Raw genomic sequence first — 17,858 nt, 5'->3', positions numbered from 1 at the left:
CCTGATCTTTAGTGTTTAATCTACTCACCCTTAAATATTGTACGATGCCTTTAAATATATGTGGGGATGCATACTATTTTAATGCAAGAACCTAATAGCCGGTACATCTTTCTTATGTATCTTAGTTTGCATGCTATTAGGTTCCTTAAATAAACAAACATCAAGAAATACAATTTCTACTCTGGAAAAGTTCAATTTAAACTTAAGGAAGCCAGTGGTGCTATTAATATTGTACAAAAGTTCCCAAATCTTGTTCATTTCCTGTCCACACTAAAAAGACATCATCAACAAAACGTGAATAAAAGGCAATATGTGAAGAAAATAAATGCCTATTATCAAAAACGAAATTCTTTTCCCAATAGTCAAGTTGGCATGTGTATTGGCTGTGGGAGTACATTTGGCCACCCTAGATATCTGATGACATAATTGTCATTCAAACATAAAGACATTATTTTCAAGAACAATTTCAAGCAATAAACAAATTGTTTCAATCTTCCTTCCAGTATATTTCCTCTTATTACATAAGGATCATTTGTATATATCCCATGTGCTCTGATACAAGAGGTTTGGGAGGTCACTCAGTGGAAGTTCAAGCTTTGTTGGAATTTTCATTTTGTTTTTACTGATTGGTTTTTTAGTGACCTTCTCACTTATTGTTTTAGTTTGTTGTTTGGGATATTTTTGTAGTGACCGTAATGATAATGGACATCAGCTGGGTATAACAGCCCTGTGTTTCTAATGCTTAGTCAAACACTTTGCTTGTGCTGTGCTAATGAGGTCATAGCAAGGCTGAGATATGCATATCCACAGCTAGTGGTGTTTGGCTTTATTTGCCTGAAATTGTCCATTAAAATGATGAAACAAGTCATGGGCATTCAGAATTGCCAGTTAGCTGAAACACTTGATGTTCATAAGGATAATTTGCATATATCCCATAAAACTCTGATACAAGAGGTTTGGGAGGTCCTTCAGTGGAAGTTCTAGCTTTGCTGGAGTTTTCATTTTGTTTTTACTGATTGGTTTTTTAGTGACCTTCACACTTATGTTGTTTGGGATATTTTTGCAGTGACCTTAATGATAATGGGCATCAGCTGGGTTTAACAGCCATGTGTTTCTAATGCTTAGTCAAACACTCTGCTTGTGCTGTGCTGATGAGCTCATAACAAAGCCGAAAAAATGCATATCCACAGCTAGTGGTATTTGGCTTTATTGGCCTGAAATTGTCCATTAAAATGATGAAACAAGTAATGGGTGTGATGACCGTGCCCTGGCCCAGCAATCAAGGAGCCTCAATCCTCACCATCAACACCAGAGAGGGTGTCTCATATAAGAGGAAAGGATAAAGTGAATACAGAGATCACAGTCAGTCTGGGGCTGGTTGCTCCCTTGCTCTCCAGGTCCCCAATAAGACTCCCCACTGGCACAGCTATAGGGTCAAGATCTCAGCCTAGCTGCCAAGCTAACCTCCAGTACCCTCTCTGTCCCACCAGTGGTTTGTGTCCCTGCCCAGGTAGCTGACACTCCACACACACTTTGAGATAGATATTTATACAACTTCACAGACACTCTTGGGAAAGGCTGACACATATTCTCCAGCTGTGCCCCTTTACCCAGACTATATGGTAGTAATTTATGCCACCACCAGCTAATACTTATCAGCTACCCAAAGGCCCTTAAAAGGGTGCCCAATTATTACTGTGCAATATTATTTTCCAATTGGTAATGTGAGTATTCAGTCTAAGACTTATTAGAGTGGCTTATTACAATAAACTCTATAAATATGCAATGTACTCTAGAGCTTACTTATCTCTACACAAACCAGCCACAGGTAAAGGTTTTTAAAAATATTTAATAATAAATAATTAAAAATACAAGACAATACTACTATACCACAGTGATATCTAAGAGTTCAGAGATCACACAGAAACTTAAAATAATACAGTAGGACAGGTCTGATGTCAAAGAAAAACACTTAATCTAACTTTCTAATCTTTAGCTGTTCTTAAGAGAAAACACAGTGCTACAATCCTACTTACATACATATAGAGCATAAGCAGTGCTGGGGTTGATGGTCCAAGACAAAATGTCTACAGTCTCTCTCTCTCAACAATAGTTTTTAAACTCACTAACAAACATTTCTGCTAAGGCCCTCCGATATTACATCATTTTGACACTTAGGTTTTCCCAGTATACACATTACATCATGTTGAGCCCTTAGTCTGGAGGTCCCAGGCCAACAAACTGCATTATTTAGCAATCTAACACCTGCTCAGGAAACTACAACAATAAAAGACATTTCACATGTACACTCTAGCAATTTTTCCTTAAGTTAAGACAATAGAAATAATGTGTTCAGCCAGCCACTTTGGCACCACTATTTAGATAATTGTAACTTCAAAGAACATTTGAAATGCTTGGCTTAGTTTTCCTTACAGCAGATGGCAATGTTGCAACAATCTTGAAGTTCACATTTTACAGTGTCAAATTCTATTTGACTAGACTGGCAGCCTTCACCCATCTTTCCCCAATCTTCACATCTCTTCCCCCCTGGAGAACTCAAGCTAGTTTTTCAAGTGACTCTTGAGAAACGCCGCTTGAGAGGGTTAGGTCTATCTGAGGGTACCTCACCCCATTCCCTGTCTTGAGAGCCCATCTGCATTGGCATTGTTACTCCCACTGCAGTGCTGCACTGACATATCATATGCTTGCAACCCCAGGCTCCATCTTAGCAACTTGTCATTTTGCTTACTGGCTCTGTTCAACCATGTTAGATGGTTGTGATTTGTCATAACAGTGAATTTTCTTCCATGCAGATAAGGTTGAAGTTTCTGCAGTGCTCACACTATGGCTAGACATTCCTTTTCTACAGCTGCATAGCATGCCTCCCTGGATTGGAGCCTACCACTGAGATAAACCACTGGGTGTTCTTCCCCCTCTGAAGAAATCTGGCTAAGTACAGCCCCCAACCCATGGTATGAAGCATCCACCTGCACAACAAATTATTTGCTGTAATCTGGACTGGCTAACACAGGGGGTCCTCCCAAAGCTTCTTTAAGCTTCAGAAATGCCTGCTCACATGCTGGGGTCCACACTACCTTATCTGGCCTGTTCTTCCTTGTCAGGTCTGTGAGGGAAGCAGCTATGGTACTATAACTAGGGACAAACTTTCTGTAGTACCCTGCTGTCCCTAAGGATGCCCTCACCTGCTTTTTGGTAACAGGTGAAGGCCATGCCTGAATAGCTTCCACTTTGGCAGGTTCTGGCCTTATCTTACCACTCCCCACTCAAGTCCTAGGTAGGAGACCTCTACCATACCCACCTGACATTTGCTCGACATAATGGTCAACCCTGCCCTCTGTAGTCTGCCCAGCACCTCCCTGATATGCTGAAGATGCTCTGGCCAGGAATGGCTGTAGATGGCAATATCATCTAGGTAATCAAGGACAAACCCTCCTGCTCCTGCTAGGATATTATCCACAAGCCTCTGGAAAGTCGTTGGGGAATTCTTCATCCCAAAGGGCATCTTTGTGAACTCATACAGCTAAAAGGAGTCACAAAGGCTGACTTCTCTCTAGCACTGGGAGTCAAGGGCACCTGCCAGTAACCCTTGTAAGATCAATGGTTGTAAGATACTTAGCCCCACCCACCTGCTCTAGGGCCTTATCTGTCCTAGGCATGGGGTAAGAATCCAACTCTGTGTGACTATTTAATTTCCTGTAATCCACACAGAAACTGGTGCTGCCATCCTTCTTTGGCACCAGTACCACTGGGGAAGCCCAGGGACGGTTGGACTCTTGAATTAACCCTAGTTCGAACATCTCCTGTACCTCCTCCCTCAGAGTTTATCTGAATATCTCAGGCACCCTATAAGGGGCCTGCTTAATAGGCCTTTGGCATCCTGTATTCACCTGGTGCTGCACCCAGTGAACATGTCCCCAAATTCCTGCAACACTGCTCGAATTTCTCGAACCTGGGTAGGAGATAGCTGCAGGGACATTGCTACCCCTTCCACAGAGGTGTCAGCCCGAGCCTCACTGAGGAGGTCAGTCCCCAGATCTCCCTCAGACTCCTCCTGCAATCCACTGCAAATGCTCAGCACAAGAGCCTCCCTATCATGGTAAGGTTTCATCATGTTAACATGGTACAATTTGTGCCCCTGGCATCTACCTATCACTTCCACCATGTAGTTAACATCACTTACCTTTCTTACCACCTTGTAGGGTCCCTCCCAAGCTGCTTGCAGCTTGTTGTATCTGACAGTAATGAGAACCATTACCTGATGCCCCACAGCATACTCTCTAGCTCGAGCATTCCTGTCATACCACACCTTTTTCTGTTGTTGGGCTTCTGCCAGGTTCTCTTGGGCCAAGCCCATGAGTTCCCTGAGCCTTGTCCTGAAGTTTAGGACATATGCCACAACAGACTCCTTGTGAGACTCACACTCACCTTTCCACTCATCTCAAATTAAATCTAGAGGTCCCCTCACCCTAAGCCCATACAGCAACTCAAAGGGTGAAAAACCTGTGGATTCCTGGGGAACATCTCTGTAAGCAAACAACAGATGGGGCAAATATTTGTCCCACTCCCTCTTAAACTGATCTGCAAATGCCCGTAGCAGGGACTTCATTGTAGAGTTTAACTTCTCAACAAGACCATTAGTCTGGGGATGGTAGGGGGTGCTCTTCATATGCTTCACCCCACAGGACTTCCACAGACAAGCCAGCAGGTCTGACATGAAATTGGCACCTCGGTCAGTCGGTATTTCTTTTGGGAAACCTACCCTGCTGAAAATCTCTAACAAGGCATTTACCACCTTCTCTGCCTCAGTGGAGGACAATGCCACTGCCTCAGGGTATCATGTAGCATAATGCACTACTACTAGGATATACTTTTTCCCTCTAGAAATTGGGGTACTCAGAGCACCCACAATATCCATAGCTACCTTCTGAAATGGATCCTCAATCACAGGCAAAGGCATCACAGGAGCTCTTACCTTGTCTTCTGCCTTCCCTACCTTTTGCACTGATCACAGGTCCTGCAGTACCCTGTTAAATCTCTGAAAATTCCAGGCCAATAGAAGTTTTGCATAATACGCCTCTTTGTACGTTTTATGCCCATATGGCCTGCAAAGGGAATATCATGGTCTATGGCTAGAAGCGCCAGACGATAGGCTCTAGGCACTACCAACTGCTGTACTCTCTTACCTTCTAGCCCTCCCTCAGGGGTCCACTCTCTGTATAGTAACCCTTTGCCCCAGTATACAGATTCCCCCTTTCCTTGAGAGTAAGGTGCCTCCCTAGCTACCTGCCTCAGGCCTTGCAATGTAAGGTCTGAGAGTTGAGCCTGTCTCAACTCTCTCCTTGTAACCCTTCCCAGATCCTCTTTCACTGGAAGTCTGGCATCCTCTGACAGTGGTGCCTCACTGTCAGCCTGGGTACTACTACTCATCTCTACCTTTACAGTTACCCTGTCCAAGGGAACATCAGTACCCACAAGCAGCTGTGGCTCACCTTCAGTCACACTGCTACAGAGTAGCTCCCTCCCTGAAGTAACCACCTCAGCAGTCCTGGCTTCAAGTATGCAGTCTGTCTGGGTCTCCCCTAGGCTTCCATATCCACATGCTTGTCTCCTAGCCTCACTGCGTGTAACTGCATAAGTACATGGGACTGCCTCATCCAAATCCTTCCCTCTCAGGACATCTGCAGGATGGTAGTTCCATACCCCTGTTGTCTCAAAACAACCTACTACTGGCATTTTGTCTTTCCCACTTACTGGCTCCCTCACCTTTGGTTCCCCACCTTGCCTCTGCGGACACCTGTATGACACATGGACCCACTGGTCACATTCAAAACATTTAACCCTAGCTCCTGGATGTATACCTGGACTAGTGGCTTCCCCTGCTGCTGCCAGATTCTGTTGAGGCAGTCTGTGCTGCCCACCATGGGTTCCTTTAGGCCCATGAGCAGTATTTGGGGTCCCTTTCCTGTACAGGGCTGCACTGCTGGCCAGGTATAGGTCTCCCTTCTTCCACAACTCATCTGAAGTATTATTTATTTATTTATTTATTTGCAGTTTGATTATCGGGGAAGTCCACTGGGCTGAATTAACCCATTTTCAGTGGAGGCCCAGGGAGAAAAGCTTCAAGATGCATTATACAATTTAGATACAAATGATAGTTAATATTAAAGACAATATTATGTAAAGTAGTTACTCATAAATGCATTCAGTATCATGCATAGTTAACAAATTCATTAAGCTTGAAGGTGGGGATCATACAGTTTCATTTGAGGAAAACAGATATGTGTTAGGTGTGGAAACAGTTTACATACAAACCTTTTAAGAAAATGTAAATACGCTTTACATACACACAAGTAGCACATTGTCTATCAGCTAACCAGATCCTCATGTCCTCAGGCAAAGTGCTAAGGGCTTGTTCCCTCACCAAAAGGTCTGCCAGCCTTTCAAAAGTGGGGACCTGACATCCACTCACCCAGCTATGAAAATAAGTGCTCACTTCAGCAACATATTCATATACATTTTCATCTGCCTTGTGTCTATGCTCACAAAACTTTTTCCTATACATTTCAGGTGTTAGCTTAAAACATTCTAACAGACATTTTTACAGCAGTATAATCAAAACAGAGTCAGGCATTTGTGATATACAAAGTACAGCTTTCCCATGGAGTAAAGGGGTCAGGAACCGTACCCAGAGCCTTTGGTCAACACTATACTGTTTGCATACCCTTTCAAACATGTAAATGAAACTATCAAAATTATCCCCCTCTTTAAATTGCGGAAGAAATTTACTGACCTGTTGTGCTTCTGGGGTCCAGTTACTCCCTTCCCCATTACCCCCATGACTCTGGCAAAGAGTCAGCATTTCCCTCTCATGCTTCCTCTGATGCTCCTTTTCTTCAGCTTCTATCTCCAAACGCCTGGCCTCCAACTCAAGTCTCTTTAGCTCCAGCTGGATTTTTAAGTCCACTGCAGAAAGATTGAGCTGTCCATTCTCCAGGGATATTGTATCTCCACTGCCAGTCTGATTGTCTTTCGCAGAAAGGTTGAGCTGTCCATTCTCTGAGGATATTGTATCTCCACTGCCAGTCTGATTGTCCTCCTGGATGCAGTTTTCTGATGCAGCTGTAACCAAGGTTGCAATCAGGTCTGCCTCAGTCAGGTTTCCATGCACCAATCCCCTAGCTTGGCACATCTCCACCAGCTGGCTCCTTGTCATCTTTCCATACTCCTGTGCTGACATGCTGCCTGCTCACCCTGACTAACTGAGCTAACAAAAGAAATAAAACAATTGTGATCTGAACTCTGAGTTTACACTGCATGGCTGATTTAGCATACAAAACCCCTTCAGTGATCACTGTACATAAACTACAGGATTCACTCTACTCACACCACTGCAAACCACAAGTGAGGATATCTTATCCCAACCACTACAAACCACAAGTGTAAGGATATCTTATCCCAACCACTGTGAAACACAAATGTAAGGATATCGTATCCCAACCACTGCCACCAGAAATGTGATGACCGTGCCCTGGACAGCAATTAAGGAGCTTCAATCCTCACCAACACCAGGGAGGGCATCTCATATAAGAGGAAAGGATAACAAACACACACAGTAAAGTACAATTTCCCTTAAGTGCACACAGAGAACACAGTCAGTCTGGGGCTGGTTGCTCCCTTGCTCTCCAGATCCCCAATAAGACTCCCCACTGGCACAGCTATAGGGTCCAGATCTCAGCCTAGCTGCCAAGCTAACTCCAGTACCCTCTCTGTCCCACCAATGCTTCATGTCCCTGCCCAGGTAGCTGACACACCACAAACACTTTGAGATAAATATTTATACAACTCCACAGACACTCCTGGGAAAGGCTGATACATATTCTCCAGCTGTGCCCCTTTACCCAAACTATACATTAGTAATTTATGCCACCACCAGTTAATACTTATCAGCTACCCAAAGGCCCTTAAAAGGGTGTCCAATTATTACTGTGTAATATTATTATCCAATTGGTAATGTGACTATTCAGTCTAAGACTTATTAGAGCGGCTTATTACAATAAATTCTATAAATATGCAATGTACTCCAAAGCTTACTTATCTCTACACAAACCAGCCACAGGTAAAGGTTTTCTAAAAATATTTAATAGTAAATAATTAAAAACACAAGACAATACTACTACACCACAGTGATATCTAAGAGTTCAGAGATCACACAGAAACTTAAAATAATACAGTAGGACAGGTCTGACATCAAAGAAAAACACTTAATCTAACTTTCCAATCTTTAGCTATTCTTAAGAGAAAACACAGTGCTACAATCCTACTTACATACATATAGAGCATAAGCAGTGCTGGGGTTGATGGTCCAAGACAAAATGTCTACAGTCTCTCTCTCAACAATAGTTTTTAAACTCACAAACATTTCTGCTAATGCCCTCCCAGATTACATCATTTTGACACTTAGGCTTTCCCAGTATACACATTACATTATTTTGACACTTAGTCTGGAGGTCCCAGGCCAACAAACTGCATTATTTAGCAATATAACACCTGCTCAGGAAACTACAACAATAAAAGACATTTCATATGTACACTCTAGCAATTATTCCTTAAGTTAAGACAATAGAAAGCATGTGTTCAGCCAGCCACTTTGGCACCACTATTTAGATAATTGTAACTTCAAAGAACATTTGAAATGCTTGGCTTAGTTTTCCTTACAGCAGATGGCAATGTTGCAACAATCTTGAAGTTCACATTTTACAGTGTTTTCTTCATTCAAGAATACAAGCCTGTATTTTACATTTATATATACAAATGATAGAATTATGTATCAAATTCTATTTGACTAGGCTGGCAGCCTTCACCCATCTTTCCCCAATCTTCACAATGGGCATTCAGAATCGGCAATTAGCTGAAACACCTGATGTTCATAAGGATCATTTGCATATATCCCATGTGCCTCTGATGAGGTTTGGGAGGTCACTCAGAGGAAGTTCTAGCTTTGCTGGAGTATTCATTTTGTTTTTACTCTTATTACATAGAAATTGTGTATATTGTGACTATAGCTAGAGTTGCAAAGTAAAATTTTGTACATTTGTTAATCTCATACCATTTATAATATTTATTCAAAAAATCTCCTGTGTCCTTTTTATAACTTCTAATTTCTTTCAAGAAAGGCTCAACGTATGTTCAATATATGCTGAAATGGGTTCGGTGACCCAGCCTATATCTAACACAATAGGCCTCATAGGTGGAGTCTGTAGATTTTTATGGATCTTCGGAAGTACATACAGAAAAGGGGTCATTGGGTGAGGGGCTGATAAAAATTAAACAATTCTATAGAGATACCATTAGAAACTTGCAAGTCGTAAATAAAACTATTAACTCTAAGTATAATACCATGAAGCATAACAGAAAATTTTTCTTAAACACATTCTCATCCGTCAAAAGTTCATTAATACAATTTACATACATATTCTTATCTAAAATAACAATAGCCCCACCCTTGTTAGATGTTTTATCACACTATCAGAGTTTTCTTTTAATCTTTGTAAAACGTCAAACTCCCGCTGAGTTAAATTTATTGCTTAATACGTTCATGTGTAACATACAGCTCTGTAATTTGTTTCTCACAAATATTGTGAAATGCAGTATTATTGCAACATTGACAGGAACAAAAGTACGAGTTTGTTTCAATGTATTAACAGAAGTAGCTGTAGCTTTAAAAATCAATTTCAAATTTAAGTTCTAAACAAATAGCTTTAAATCAGTTAAAGCATCTTCTAAGCAGTCGCTGTTACAAGGCACAAATTTTAAGCCCTTAGATAGAAAAGAAATATTAGAATCAGTCAAAGTCAGTATAGATAAATTAATAATCACCCATTCATTGCTCATCTCCTCTGGGTGTCTGGACCATTGTAATCCCTTCTGATTCCTTCTCCTCTCCCTTTCCAGAGTGAAGGGAGCATCTGGGTTATGAATCTGTCCCTCCAGCATGTCCTATTTATTTCAGTGCTGAGGTTCAAGTCTCTCGAGCGTGTAGCTCGATGAGATTTGGATTTTCTGAGGTGCAGCATGTCCATTAATTCCGGGTTGGACATGGCTTTATACGTCAGGCACAGATCGCCCCTGAACAGGCGGTATGCCACTGAGTAGAGCTGGAGTTTCTTTAACCGGGCAGCATATGGCATCTGTTTGAGCCCTTTGATCCTCTTGGTGAGGTACTTTTGGGGTCTTTCCAGTTGCTGCAGGTGTCTGGTAAGGTACATCCCAAAAGGGGCATTATACTCAATTATGGGCCTGATGAGGGATGAGTAAAGAGGCACTATGACCTCCACTGATCTAGATGTGAATCCCTTCATGATTAGGTGGGCTATATAAAATGTTTTTCTAACCACTTTGGCCACGTGGTTGTCAAATGAGTGACTGCTATCAACTTGGGTCCCTAGGTCCCTAATTACTTCTTCTGTACTTAATGGATTACCACCTATGTGGTAATTTGTGGGCACTTTGTTTTTGCCAAAGGGGATGACTATACACTTTTTGGTGTTTAGCTTGAGGCCATGGCTCTGGCACCAGTTGTCTGTTTCTATGAGGCCCTTTTGGAGGATGCTTGTGTCGGCTGGAGAGTCGATTATGGCGCCCAGTTTGCAGTCATCTGTGAACTTGGTCAGCCACAGTCCTTCCATGTTGGCCTGTACCTCCAAGAAATATATACCGAACAAGAGAGGTCCCAGGACTGAGCCTTGTGGGATGCCACTTGTAACTGGTTTGGAGTCTGACATGGCTCCAGCAATTCTAACCATGTGGGTTCTGTCCTTGAGCCAGTTTGCAACCCATCGAGTGACATAGGGGTTTATATTTAAGCTGGTAAGCTTATCTATAATGCCCGAGTGGGGTATTGTATCAAAGGCTTTTGTGAGGTCCAGGTAGGCTGTGTGGACCACCTTCCCCTCATCAATGGCCTTGGTGACTGTTTCAAAGAAATCAACCAGGTTTAAGAGGCAGGATCTGCCCTAGAAAGCCAAACTGGGTAGGATCCAGTGTCTGTAGGTCCCCAATATCTTTATTTATGAGGTCCATGATGATCCTTTCCATAGCTTTGCAGACCAAGCTAGTCAGGCTTATGGGGCGATAGTTTCCATTCTTCCTCGTGTAATCACATCCTTAGTTTTCTCCAGTATATTTTTAATGTTTCTTCCTCTTCTAAAGATGAATTCAGGGCATTCACCAAACGTAGCCCGTATGTATGGTTCACTTATTAAACTAGACCAGTTCTTACAAACAATATCCTGTATCAAAAGGCTATCATTGGAAAAAGTGAACACAAATGGGCATAGGGGTTCTTCGCCCACCCTAGATACCCTAGATGTTACGCCATTCCTTCCCAATTGGGTCTCATTCCCCCCTTCCGGGTTACTGACCATGTCTGGTCCAGTCCCTACACCTACCATACTCAAGGAACTGTCCCCAAACTTGCTCAAAATAGGTTTATAAAACCCTTTTATATGTTTGTCAATTACCTCCTTCTTAATGGTATCAATCAGATTCCACGGATACTCCCTGTCCATTTACATTTGACACACAAAATCACATTCCTCCAAGAAATCTAAATACATAGACACCATTTGGGCAGCTTTTACTAATTGCCCTTTAATTATGCCACGTTTAACATGCATAGGGTGATTACTACTAAAATGCAGAATACTGTTGAAATACATTGGTTTCCTATATATTGTTGATTTTAAAGTACCACCCTCCATCTTATGTAACAAAACATCCAGGTAAGGTGTCTTAGTTGAGTCATAGGTATATGTGAATTTTAGGAATGTGGTACTCCCATTTATCTAATCCATAAATTCCAATATACCTCTCTTAGATCCCTTCCAGGCAATGAATAAATCATCCAAATACCGTAGATATAATACAATATTGGCAAAATGTGGTGAGGGAAAAAGATAACATTTTCCCACCTTGCCATAACTATATTTGCAAAAAGGGGGCCACAGGCTGACCCCATAGCCACCCTCAAAATTTGTTTGAAATGATGTCCTTCAAAATAAATATAATTATTTCTTAACACCATTTCCATTAACTGTGCATAAATATTGTTACTATCTTGCTGCAACCCAAATTCTTCATAAAGGAACTCAGAGAACCAATGCAAACCAATGTCTTGGGGAATGCAACAATACAAATCCTTGACGTCTATGGTTATAAAGATAATGTTTTCTCCCACAGTATCCAAATCATTGCACTTTTCCAAAAAGTGCCAGGAATTCCAGCAAATATGCGGAATACTCATAATCCTTTCCTTTAGTTTGTAGTCCAAGTACTTAGCCATATAGCTAGTTTTGGACAAACTGGAAGCGACTATCGGTCTAAGTGGAGGATTGACCAAGTCCTTATGGAGCTTAGGGATCATGAAAATCACCGGCACATCTGTAGACATATAATTATACTCATCAATGTCAATTTGATCCTGTGTGAACATATCCAAAAGGTCACTATCAATTTTCCGGTAGGCTATATTTACGTCATTCAAAGATGCTTCAGCATAAGTGTCACTACAGAGTAATTCAAACATCTTTTGCACATAAACGCCCTTTTGCATTACAACCGTCCTCCCCCTTTATCTGGATGCATAACTCTAATCTTTATTTTTTAATTCTTTTAAAAGATCATTTTCAACTTCAGTAAAATTACCATCATTGTTTTTCCCTAAAAAAATGCCAAAAATCCATTTCACACACTTTTTCAAAGGCTTTAATTGCATAATGAAGCTCAGGGTTAAAAGTGCTAGGTATTCTCATACACTCATTGCTAACATTAAATGCATCACTGTCATTCCTATGCTAAAATTTTAAGTTAAGTTTGCGAGTATATAACTTAAGATGACAAATGAGCTCAGCAATATCACTTTTGTTACTAGGTACAAAATTATTACCTTTACACAGCAAGTCAGCATGTTGTGTTTATATACAAAAATCAGTATAATTGTAAACTTTAAACTCTTTTTTTGAATTTGTAATAATATTCAGTTTGTCCACAGACACCTCAGTCACCTCTTCGTTCTGGAGTACTGTCCAAACCTCTGCCCCTGTTGCTTCCAATTGTTGCCCTGTGGATAGGGACTCCACTGCTGTTGTACCCTGTGTTTGATTCTGTCTGAACGCCTTGGCCCTGGTTCTCCTAAAGGGGCATCCTCCCCACTGTCATTTTGAACCCCGTTTTCACTATTCATTGGTTGAATATGAACCTGCTGGTTACCCTGCAATGATGGAGGTAAAGGGTAAGCATGGCCTGCCTGATATGCATGCCGGTGCCATTCCAATTTCTTAATCTTTCAATTAGCTATAACTGCTGTAATTCCGTCAACCTGCTGGAAAACCCAATTGTATTGCGGTTTATTCTGCTCCCACACACCAGCTTGCTGTATTCTGCCATCCAAAACACGAATGTCCTCTTGCAATTCGGCTAACACTTTATTGTTATGTTTAGACATGAGCTCAAGGAGCTCACAGCCATGATGGTCAAAAAGAGCCAAAAGTTCCTGGTGGTACAAAGAATGTGGTACAACCCCACTAGGGAACTTCCACATGCGAAGACCTTTAAGTATTTGTTGAACTCTTAAACACTCAAAGAAATAAGAGTTTTCTTGCTGAATCTTTTTAAAGTCAAGCAGTTTGTTCTTAAATTCAACTAAAAGGAAATCAACAATTGAAAGGTCCCCCTGTTTTTCCGTTACAGTTGGTACATTCCCTTTCAACCACCGGTCCAATGTATCCGATGATGTACCCAAAGAGTTTTTAGAACGAACCACATTATTGGAACTATTACTGTTATTAGTTTCACCTTGAACTGAATTCAATGGAGAGAATTCAGAATCCTCCACAGATGGAACCCCTTCCCTCAAAATACGAGGAGTGTCCACAAAATCGTGTTCAGAATTAACTTGTTCGCCCTGGGCAGCACGATCATTGACCCCAGGAGTTTTAGGTAAAAGCTGTTGAACCAAGACGGTTTGGGTGTGCACTGAATCTTTAAGCTTCCGAAAATCTTCATACGATACCATAGCATTGAAGTTGAATGTTTTTATTATACACAGGAATTAATGTGATTACTAATAGGGGCTAATTTAATAATTATGGGGGTGTGTCTTTTGTATAAAATGTTGAGCACTTGTAGGGTAATTTGTCTGATGAAAAAATATGACCATTTTGGAAATCATGAATGTCACGCTGTAACTTATGTCTCTTTGTATGCTCAAGGTGTTTATCATATTCATTTAGACGTTCTAACATTCTATACATGAATAAAGTCTTTAAAGCATGACATTGAGGAAATAGTATTCTCTAGATCTAAATATTCTTATGCAGTTCCCTTATGATTTGATAAAAAAAAGTCATTCATGAGTCTTGTTTAGTCCATGCTCAATTTCAAATTAAGTTTTTGCCATTTTTTAAAAAGAGATAGATAGCCATATGTAGGCATTTTTAAAATCCTTAGCCCTCTAGGGGCTATACCGAGCTCTGGGTAAGCCTGGAAACTCCTTTGCCATTGCAGGCATTTCAATGCCTGTGTTTTCTTTTCTAATATGGCCAATTGTTGGGTGAAATCTGTACTGTCCTTACTGAAATTACTTACAGTTTGGGGAGTCATATTCAGTAGCAGCGTGTTAGGACGCATAACCAAATATCACTCAAAGCTCGACGTGATGCTTCAGTCATATCCAACTGTGTCTCTGGAACCAATGAAACTAATGGCTATGCCATACCATACTAAAAAGTAGCACTTCCAAACTCTCGATTCTTTCCAAACCAGTAGCAAAAACCAGAAAAAAGGAAGGCAGGACTATGCAAACACTGGTTAACAGCAAAAACAACAAAAACAACAAAATCTAAAAGGAAAAAATTCAAACCAGCAAAGTCAGGAAGCAAATTTAATAGCCAACAAAATCACAAATTAAAAGCACATAAAGCTTTCAGGTTTTCAGGCATGGTGGAAACTCATCACAGAGGCTATCCTTCCCAGGGTGTTCCAGTTAATAGAATTTTGTTGAATGGCATAATGTGCCTCATTACATAAATAAAAAAAATGCAAATGACATTCTACCCATTTCTAACTTGATCATAGGAAGTTACTAAGCTAATGGCTCTAGGGAGGCTAGCCAAGTTCTACCCTTATTTCCAGATGAGCACCTATTGGCCCTGTCTAAGTGGGACACAGGTGGAACCCCTGGGGTGAATTTATGGTTACCCATGTTAGATAAAAATAGTTAATAAGAATAAAGATTTAAAGTCACAAGACTGACATGCTTGTATAAAGATATACAGATACAAGACAGACATGCATGTGTGTTCTTTTCATCTAGAGTACATTTGTTTACAATGCACAAAAGCAAAAGGTAGACAACAGCAAATATAAATAAACATATGTTATAATTGTATAGTAACACCAAACAGTTAAAGTTCTGAATTTTAAAAATAAATAAAATCACAGATGGTATTAGTCAAACAGTTTTTGTAAAATTAATGGCAGGACAGTTAAATAGATAAATAAATAAAAAATACTGAAATCCATGTAAGGTAATTGTAAAATAATGTCTATTTATGTTGTATAAATGCATAGTTATGCAAATCACAGTCACATTAAAGGAAAAATGCCAAAAGAATTAACTATAGTTTACAGAGTATGAAATGTGAGCTCAGACCTTCCTAGACTGAATGAATAGTCACAGGAAATGTTGGAAAGATAAGATAAACAACAAGACTGATTGCCAGGCAAGTAGCTTGAGTTTTTCTAAAGCATCATTGTTATTAAAACATACTTGTTAAAATGTTTACAAGCAACACTATTTAGTAATTGTAATAAAATGCCACAATTGTGCATAGATGTCACTGATAATCTGTTTGCAAGTAAATGTTAAAAGAAAAAAAACCTCAGTTGCATCAAGTACAGCCAGCAAATGGGCTATAGTATACATACAGTTCAAATCAATTGTGCAGGAAGGTGTAAATACCTACTAATGATCAAATCAGATAAAAGTCCATAGTTTATTAGTAACCAAATAACGTAAATGTATGGCCAAAGTGTTGGGCTGACATACATTCTATTCTCACAGCATAGGGCAGGTAAACAGTGCTGAAGTACTACAGGGGGAGGGGTACTTTTTCAGTTTTACACTGACTGTATAAGGGGGAGGGGCACTTTCTCAGTTTTACACTGACTGTATAAGCAGTACTGCACAAGGGTCTGAAATAAAGCTACAGAAAAAATAAACAACAAGGGTCTGAAATAAAGCTACAGAAAAATAAACAACAAGGGTCTGAAATAAAGTTACAGAATTAGAAATACTGGTAAACTGGATTAAACCTGACAGGATAAGATATTTTACAAGTTGTTGATAGCTATCATAATGGTTATTTTTGTATTGTTTAGAATTAAATTGTATTTACAACCTGTTAAATTGTAAAGCTATACAAGAGATGGTTTAAAAAACAAGAGATGATTTAAAATTGCTTTATTAAAGCTATACAAGAGAGAATAAAGATATGCAAAATGCATAAATGTTTCTAATAGCAAGAATGGTCATTATTTTAATATGTTTTTGGCAAAACAATGTTGGTATAAAAAAGCATGAATATTTTTAATTGCTGAGTATGTAGTTTAAAATAACAGGACATATGGATATGGTATCAATTCCACTAGATATTTCTAAAGAGACATAAAAATTTTCCAAGATTTTGCTCAATATTAATGTTATTAAATTTGTAAGATTAGACTAAATGTACTTTATAGTCTTTGTATGTACAAATGCAGAAGAATTCAGTACAAATGATAGTCTTTGTATGTACAAATGCAGAAGAATTCAGTACAAATTAAATGAATGTCTAGTAATAAATATGTGTGAAAAAACATGTTTTAAAAAAATGGGTCCAGTATACCTAGTAAATTGAAATGCATAAATAGCAAACACTCTGTGTAAATACATACTAATCAGGATACACTGTAATAAGTTCAAAACTAATTTGTCAAGTTGTAATATCACTGGTTTTACCCCAGTAAAATAATTGCTTTCAAATATTTATTATCTAAGCCCAGTTCAGTACTTTACCAAGATGTTAATGGGCAGTTCAAAGACATGACCACAATGTTATGGTTAAAATGACATTGAAACTGTATATTTTCAGAAGTGTATAAATGCTTGCAGAAGCACATGGTTACTGTCTCTTATAGTTAATTCAACAGTTGCAAAGAGTTAATGGAACAGTTCTAAGTCATAAATTAAATTCTGTGATTGCAAAAAAATAAACTGATCATGTTAAAAAAAATAACATTAAAGCAGACACAGCTTATAACTGATAAAATATTTTCACAGAATGGTCTGCAAAAGAAAAAGTTGTTAAATACATTCAGTTTTGGTAGTAATACTTAATATCATTGTATTAACTATGTAAAATTGCATTTTGACTTGTATCAATAGAAGACTATAGGTTTGTTTCTTAATGTGTTTTCTATATAAAATGTTTTGAGTATGTTTAAAAACAGAGGGAATTGTTAGATTTTATGAATATTAGTCTGAAATTAATTATGTTGTAAATATGCTGAAAGAAAAGGCTTGCTTAAATGCAGAAACAGAGTTTAGTAATATGTGATCAGCAGTCATACTAAATGACCATGGCTTGGAAAAGGAATCTGCTGAATGGACATTTTTCCCTTACAGACTTAAAAACAGGATGTATGCAAGAGCAAAAATACAAAATCTGCTTTTAAAGAATGGACATTTTTCCCTTACAGACTTAAAAACAGGATGTATGCAAGAGCAAAAATGCAAAATC

The sequence above is a fragment of the Protopterus annectens genome, chromosome 6.part0 (assembly GCF_019279795.1).
Source record: "Protopterus annectens isolate FY-2018-M chromosome 6.part0, PAN1.0, whole genome shotgun sequence".
In the NCBI taxonomy this organism is placed as follows: Eukaryota; Metazoa; Chordata; order Ceratodontiformes; family Protopteridae; genus Protopterus; species Protopterus annectens.
Note: the sequence above shows the minus strand (reverse complement) of the source record.